Consider the following 8,784-nt stretch of genomic DNA (forward strand, 5'->3'; position numbering starts at 1 on the left):
ATCTTTGCGTGACTACCACTGCATCCATCCTCCGTTACCCCCTGCAACACTGACCTAGTCAGCCCTCTCAGGAGAATCCTGTCATTGTCTACTTCAAGCCACCTCCTTGCTCTTAGTATTTCCTCCATTTCTCATTTCTTTCTCTGTCTCTCTCTACCTAAAGCCTACTCACCATTTGAGATACCTTACATGAAATCTGCCTTCATTCTTCCCAAAAGAAATGACTTTACCTCCTTTGTTGCAGCGTAAGACTTTGGTTTCTGATCATAGCACCTTTGAAATGATCCCCACGTATTTCCAACCGACAGACTTTGTGCATCTGTCAGTCTCTCCAAATCGGCCGTATTTTGCTTAAGGCATGACTTGCCTTGTTTATCTCCCCATCCACAAATGCATAATAAGCAGGTCTGTCTGATTTTTGCTTCAGTTGATGTGCAAGATTTTTAATTTGGGGAATGACAATTGAAATTGAAACAACATGAAGCTATGGTTACTATTATGGTTTTGATTTGTCATGCTGTCATTGCGGCATGTGGCAAAATATTAAGCATGCACGGTGATATTAATGTTTCCAAGATCTTAGAGGATAGAATGGGGCATATGTATGTGTGTGTGACTTTAAAATTTTACCTTAACCTTTTTCTCGACATCTTATACAATAAAAATTAGCTGAGCAGCACAGATTGACAGAGCGTTATTCCTGTGCTCATTTCTACCCTAACTATGTGAATTTGGGTAAGCTATTAAAATTTTTGAGATTCTGTTTCTTCAGCTATGGAATAAAGGTATTACAGCAGAGGTGATCTCTAAGCTACAGCTTAGCTTATAAGTACTTGATTCTATTATATCCCATTTTAGCATAAGGAACAACTTAAAACATACACACACACACATACACACACACCATTAATTTGAATATCATTTACACACTCATGTCTACCTGGCATCCTTGATTAGAGGGTTTGGTGAGGAAGTGTAATGGGCTGGACATGTGGAGAATAACAACCAGGTCCCACCTAATAGTCCTGGGGAGAATAAGGAAGATCTCTCAGCTTTTAAGGCACTGACTGAAGGACACATTCAGGGCACCCAAGCTTAGTGAGGAAAAATGCTCTGGGCTGGTACTGAGGGAAGCCTCACTGTTTTTTTTTTTTTTTTTCTCTAGTCATCTAAGGCCACTATAGTCACATACAATGGGCTGAATGGCTTAAACAGCAGACATTTATTTCTCACAGTTCTGGAGGCTGGGAAGTCCAAGATCAAGGTGCTGGCAGATTCAGATCCTCATGAAGTTTCTCTGGCTTTGCATTGTGTCTTCACGTAGTGGGGAGAAAGATAGCTCTGGTCTCTCTTCCTCTTCTTATAAGGGACTAATCCCATAATGGGCTCCACCCTTATGACCTCACGTAAATGTACTAATCTCCCAAATGCCCCATTTCCAAATGTCATCCCACTGGGGGTTAGGGCTTCAATGCGTGCATTTTGGGGGCACACAAATATTCAGTCCATGACTGATGATCCCATGATCATTGCCTTTGGTTGAGTCTGAGTCCCAGGGTCAGGGGGCTGTAATTCAGACAAGCAAAGTCAGGTAGGTCACTGAGGAAGTCTCCTGCGAGGCCAAGAGCCACGGTGGAATGGTTGCATCGCAGAGGTCAGTAAGGATGACAGCAGCACGTAGATTCTCTAGCAGGGCTAGAACCCTGTAACGTTGAGATGGGTTGCTCTAAGGCAGTGACCAGTGGGACACGGGGCCAGGTAGGAATGTGGAGGCCGACCATAGTCTGACACTTCCCATTCAACTTCTTCACTTTGAGCCCACGATTCGGTAAGAAAGTGGCTCGACTCTGCAACAAGTATGTAGTACCAGTGAGGAAAGCAATTGGAAAACCAAACTCATTTTGGATTGACCTTTTAACAAACTTATTTGATTTTTCTCCCAATTATTTATTTGTTCTGGTAGCACGTAGGGACAATTAGTGACAAAACATCCTAGGGACAATTTGAAGGCTGTTTCCAGCTGGGATTTTCTATATCTTTAAGTACAAATAGAATTTAACAGAGAAGAGGAGGAGCAGAACGGGAACACCATGGCTTCTGGCAACATAATTAAATTCACTACAGCTGTGAAACTCCGTCTACACAAGCTGGGCAGAATAATGAGGGAGGTGGGCTGAAGTCAGGCTGTGTAGAAAAGAGGAGCCCTGAAGATACCACACTAATATCTGACAATTCTTTATGTCTATGCTTCAACAAACTACACCTATTTGGAGCATGAGGTTTAAAAGGCTGTTCCTTTTTAAGAATGCTCTGATTTGTATATTTGAAACATGAAAAGACCTTACTTTGCAGGAAAAAAAGCCTGAATAATATGCTATGCCTATGGTGTGCATGCTTCTAAAACTCAAGAAAATAAACAAACTTCAAGGAGATCAAAGACTTAAGAAAACTCACTTTCCCTCCTAACAATGCAGTGTCACTGTATTTTTATTCTTGGCCCCATGTTTGACTAGATTTGTGATTTACCATTAGTTAAAGACTTCTAGATGTCCTGCCTGGACACCCAGAAGTTGTTTCCGTTTTCTATAGTCAGCATGTGAAATGTTATTTAAAGCCCACATTTTGCTTTTAAATATCACCAGCGGTTTTAGTGCTTCAGAGGTCACATTTCAGCCCAACTTTTTGGACTCCCAGGCCTGGAAACCTTTTAACAAGCTCTGTTTCTGTTTCCATCTCCTGAAAAAGTTGTCTCTGCAGACAGAGGTTTGGCATCTGTATACCTTCGTCACATATTATATATTACTTATGGAACTTTGAGGAATCCAAAATGCCTCGTAGATGGAAAGCATGGGATGGATGGAGAATCCCTGGATATCTGCTTTAAATGTTTAATATCTACCCATTCATGGAGTTAACATTTAGAAATTAAAACTTGAAATCAGACATTTGAAAGAGGTTTAGAAAACAGTGCATTTAAATGGCTAATGAATTCATTAGGGAATCAGAACCAATCTTGAAACCTATGCTATAGTGTATTTTAAAGTCTGTTTTCTTAATGACCAGATATTTTCCCTCAATTTATTATTGCAGTCTTGGCTGTCTGGTGAGAAAATACTAAATACAAAGTTCCCAGAGTCTAGATCTACTCATGGCTGAATATGCACCTGAGTGTGTGATACATTGTACTCACTGTATTTCATAGCATGGTTTTGTGACCTGAGCGGTAAGCCCTGAAAAAGTCAGTCATGTCTATGATTGGAAATAGAAATAGTATTATAAATTATTTCAAAGGTTATATTCGGTTTTTAAATGAGAAACATATTCTATTTCCATTTCCAGGCTTTATGAAGTTTTATTTAAAATTTTATTTAGCTTTGAATTTATTTGAGAAAAGTAAAATTGTTATGAGTCTTTCTTTAAGGGAAAGAAGGCAATGTACAGATAGTATTTTTATGTCTTTCTATTTCCTTCTTCTCCTGTAAAATACTTACTCAAGGATATATTAAATATTTCTACTTAATAGGAATAGAATCTCTCTCTCTGTCTGATTTATTATTATGATTACTTATATTGTTACAATAAGTGTTAGCATGGGGGCATCGGGAGGTTTATCTGACTTTTTTTTAATGTTTTTTAAAGTTATTTTGAGAGAGAGAGAGAGTGTGAGCAGATGGGGGGCAGAGAGAGACACACACACAGAATCCAAAGCAAGCTCCAGGCTCTGAGCTGCCAGCACAGAACCCAATGCAGGGTTCGAACTCATAAACTGCGAGATCATAACCAACTGAGCCACGCAGGTAACCCGAGTATCTGACTCTTGATTTCGGCTCAGGTCATTATCCCAGGGTTGTTGTATCAACCCAGCATTGGGTTCTGTGCTGAGTGTGGAGCCTGCTTAAGATTCTATCTTTCCCTCTGGCCATTTCCCCCACTTGCACTCTCTAAAAACAACAACAACCACCAAATTTAGCATGGCTACTAAAATTACTGTAGAAGAAAATATTTTAAATTTAAATTTTTGTGATTATGTGTGAAATCATGCATATTTATGATAGAGTATATGTGGTACTTTATAATAACTGTAAACTCCCTGTATCTGTATTTTATGCCTTTTTTTAGTCCTGTTATCTTATTTTTCTCTTTTTTCAATTACACTAATTTAAGTTTATACATGTTATTATAAACTTATTTTTATTCAAAATTCGGTATTCTCAAATTTTTATATATTACTGTTTTGTTTTTAATTCATTTATTCAGTTATCTTTATACATTCCTTCTTCCCTTTCTTACATTTTCTGTCTTATATTTTAATTATCTAGCTTCTAACATTTCTTTTTTTTTTTTTTAATTTTTTTTTTCAACGTTTATTTATTTTTGGGACAGAGAGAGACAGAGCATGAATGGGGGAGGGGCAGAGAGAGAGGGAGACACAGAATCGGAAACAGGCTCCAGGCTCCGAGCCATCAGCCCAGAGCCCGACGCGGGGCTCGAACTCACGGACCGCGAGATCGTGACCTGGCTGAAGTCGGACGCTTAACCGACTGCGCCACCCAGGCGCCCCTAGCTCCTAACATTTCTAATAATAAAAGCATTTAAGGCCATGAGTTTGTTTTTGAGAAAATTTGACTCTACATTCTATATTTTCACATAAAGGTTTTTTTTTCTAAACGTTGTATAATTACAGCATCATTTCCTTTTTTCTCCAAAAGCTCTTTGTGTATGATTTTCTTATTTTTGAAATTTTAATTTCCACATAATTAGTCCTTTATATTCTAATTTATTTTCACCTACTTGTTTGTGTACTGTTACTTTCTTAGAAAGAAGAAAGATATAAGATAAATACATAAGATATAAGATATTTCTTATATTTATGAATCTTTTTGTTCAATTTAATGCTGTATTATTCATAAAGGTTGATAACTGTTATAGACATACTAGAGGTTTCATATAAAATAATATTTAAAAATCTCATCCTTGTTTATTTCCCTTGAATCCCACTTTACCAACTATACCCCTTGAGATTCCTATTTTATTGTATATTTTCTACATATATATTTTCACATTTTTTTACTTTAAAAATTTTCAAATAATTTATTTAGACATGTCTGTTTTAAAAAACATATGGTTAGGGGCGCCTGAGTGGCTCAGTCAGTTGAGTGTCTGACTTCAGTTCAGGTCATGATCTCACAGCTCATGTGTTCAAGCCCTGCGTCTGGCTCTGTGCTGACAGCTCAGAGCCTGGAGCCTGCTTGGGATTCTGTGTCTGCCTCTCTCTCTGCCCTTAACCCACTCACATTCTGTCTCTGTCTCTCTCAAAAATAAATAAACATTAAAAAGAAACAAATGGTTAGACTTATTTTTTTTAACCCAATCTAAGAGTCTTTGTTCTTTGATAGAGGAATTAAAACATTTGCATATAATATGGTAACAGATTTATCAGTTTTTACTTATTTCAATTTATTCATGATTCTTACACTCTTTTGTTGTTCCCTGTGTTTTGTATCTTTACTTATTTATTCTTAAATTTTAAAAAAAATCTTTATTTATTTTTGAGATAGAGTGAGAGCAGGGGAGGAAGAGAGAGAGAGAGAGGGAGACGCAGAATCCGAAGCAGGCTCCAGGCTCCAAGCTGTCAGCACAGAGCGCGATGTGGGGTTCAAACCCCTGAACTGTGAGATCATGACCTGAGCCGAAGTTGGATGCTTAATTGACTGAGCCACCCAGGTGCCCCTGTATCTTTATTTTTATAACCTAAGTTTTTTCATTCTTGCTCTTTTTTCCAATAGCAATGTAGAAGAATTACATTCATTTTGTTTCTCTTTTTTATTAATCATAAGTGTTTGGACAAGGTATCATACTAATCTTTCACTTCTTACCTGATTCTTATTTTATTCATTATTGGAAAATGTTATCATTTTTGTATTTCTCATCTGTTTTTTCCTGTTTTTCTTAGTGTAATCTCACATGTGAAATAAATTTTTTATTAAATTATTGGGTTTTGCAATTTATGTCTTCTCTTACAATATTTTTAAACCTTTGAATAATTTTGTAATTACATTCACAGAAACTACTTATTTTCAATTCCATAATTAAGTGGTTTTATGGTTAGTATATCTTTGAGAAATATTTTCATCCTGAGAAATATTTTCATCCTGAGGATGAAATTTAATTTTTAATTAAATTTCATCCTCAGGATGAAAATTTATTAATTAAAATTTATAAATTAAAAATTATATATTATATTATATTATATATATATTATATATTATAATTATAAATTATAATTATAATTATAAATATAATTATATAAATATATATAAATATAATATAATTATATAAATATATAATTATATATATATTATATTATATTATATTATATTATATTATATTATATTATATATATTTATATATATATATATAATTTATACCAAAATGAAACAGGAAAGTTTGCCTTCCTCGGACTTAATTCATTCAATACCATGGCTGAAGGATTGGGTGACACAATTAAGGGAAAACATGTTTTCTTTTTATTGTTGTTGGAAAAAGGTTATATCCAAATTTCAAAAGGCACAGAGGGCAGAGGAAGGGAGGACTCCTGTTCACCATATGAAACCACAAATAAAATAATTTTAAAATGTTTGTTTTGGGAGTAACTTTTTGGTTTATTAATTTTTTTTTGTAAAAATCTGCCAATTATAAGAAAACATTTATTGGAATTGCTAGTGAAAAGAGAAAACATCTCATTGAAGTGTGTGTTAGTGAAGAACAGCTCAACTGAGCATGAACTGGATGAACTTGCACAACAAAAGTTGGGAGCACTGACAGTCTGATTCCATCCTCTTAAAAGCCTAGATAAAGGTATACGAATTATGGAACAATAATTTAAAATTTAAAATTATCCTTTTTGTTTTCAGAAGCATTATGCCCAGTTAACTAGCCCAACAGTGAAACCACCTGTCACCATCTACCTGTGCTGCATCCTCTCTGCTCCAGCCCTTCTTCAAACCCAGGTCAGTGAATGGGTCCTGTATAACAATGGTCTTCAGTCCTGTAAACATTAGAGACTGCCCTCCTACCCACTGCCATTAAAAGAAAAAAAGAGAGAGAGAGAGAGAGAAAGGAAGAAAAGAAAAGAAGAAAGAAAGAGAAAGAAAAAGAAAGGGAGGGGGAAAAGGAAGGAAGGAAGAAATGAAAGGAAGGAAGGGTGGGTGGGAGGGAGGAAGAAAAAAGAAATGACCTTAATTTGACAGTCCTGCTCTGAGACCTGGCATTGGTATTAAAAAACAAACAAACATAACTTGTATGAGGCTGTAATGTATCGTCACTGACCTATTGAGAGCCACTAACATTCCTCTCTCTGGGAGGAATCAAATCCCTGCCATAGAAAGGAAAAGGATGGTAATATGATGTACTTTTAAAATTATTTTTTTGTTTGTTTCAAGTTTTTACTTAAATTCTAGTTAGCTAACATCTAGTGTATTAGTGTAGAATTTATTGATTCATCATTTACACGTAACACCCAGTGCTCAACACAAGTGCCCTCCTTAGTACCCAGCATCTATTACTATCACTATTAATACTTCCAGAAGTATAACTAGTATAAGTACTTTTTTTTTAATACTTAAAGTTAGGGACTGTGAAGGGATATTAAAGTTATATGTTCTATGGTGGGTTTTGTTTGTTTGTTTGTTTTGCTTTCCTCAAGGAGCTTATATCTATCAAGGAATAAATGTGAAAAAAATCTTTTATACTATATTCTATTCTATCGTGTAATATTATATTTTAAGAGAGAGGTACGTATAATGCCATTGTAATCCAGTTGAAAGGGCAGAGGTGAGGTTGAATGAATGTTACAGAAACGAAAGGGAGCATTTCAGTTGGACTTTATTGGTTATAATTTTCTAAGTAGAAGTGGAGGAACTGGGGAGAGGGTGGAATTCAGATGAAAAAAAAGTGACACCAGTGTTTTATCCTCTTTACAAAAGGGGGAAATTGAGGCATAGACTAATTACTGCAGACTTCTATTTGATGTCAGAGACAATATTTTTTTCCTTATTTTTTAAAATGTTATTGTTTGGTTTAGTGGTCTTTTCACTGTATCATATCAACAAAGGGCTGGGAACCTTCCCAGTATGAAGAACATTTTCTCTACTAGCCTCTAAAAATGTATTTTTGAGAATACAGAGAAATAGATGGCATTTTATGGGGATATATTTATAGGTCTTGTTAATATAAGTGATTTAAAAAAAAGAGTCGTCAATTAATCAATGCTGTTATTATTTTGAGAAAATAGAAGCTTCTGCTGGGAAAGAACCTGTTTAGTGTTGCTTAAAATTGTGCTCATGCTGGAGAATGTAAAACATACTTACAACCTGCAGGTAGGCAAACAGCCTTTTGAATTCTCTTTTGCAGTAACTTCTTATTCAGTGAAACAACATTAATTGGGTCTCTGTACAAACTATAGGAGAAATAGACTTATATAACTCATTTTAGTGCCAGGTTCTACAACGAACTTATTTACAATGAATCGTATTTCGAATTTAGTTTTGACCTTTAAAAATATGTCCAGTGTTCTGTGGGAGTAGATGAACTCTTTGAAGAAACAAAAGCATCCAATTCAAACAAGAAAGAGAACTATGCACTAGAGATGATCACTATTGCAGAATTCATTATGGAATATTTTTTATTATAATTTATTGTCAAATTGGCTTACATCCAACACCCAGTGCTCAGCCCAAAAAGTGCCCTACTCGATGCCCATCACCTGTTTTCCCTCTCCCCCAC

General features: G+C 35.5%; 1 long non-coding RNA gene across 1 annotated transcript in view; it reads left to right on the forward strand.

Annotated features, from left to right (window-relative positions):
• Window positions 1-8,378, forward strand: part of LOC121029139 (uncharacterized) — a 116,226-nt gene extending 107,848 nt beyond the window's left edge. The window contains exons 3-4 of the long non-coding RNA XR_005789610.1: window positions 6,915-7,010; window positions 8,294-8,378. This is a non-coding gene — a long non-coding RNA (uncharacterized LOC121029139). The remainder of the gene's footprint in view (window positions 1-6,914; window positions 7,011-8,293) is intronic.
• Window positions 8,379-8,784: the final 406 nt, after the last annotated feature.

The sequence above is a fragment of the Herpailurus yagouaroundi genome, unplaced genomic scaffold (genome assembly GCF_014898765.1).
Source record: "Herpailurus yagouaroundi ecotype Mexico unplaced genomic scaffold, PumYag 139, whole genome shotgun sequence".
NCBI classification, from domain to species: domain Eukaryota; kingdom Metazoa; phylum Chordata; class Mammalia; order Carnivora; family Felidae; genus Herpailurus; species Herpailurus yagouaroundi.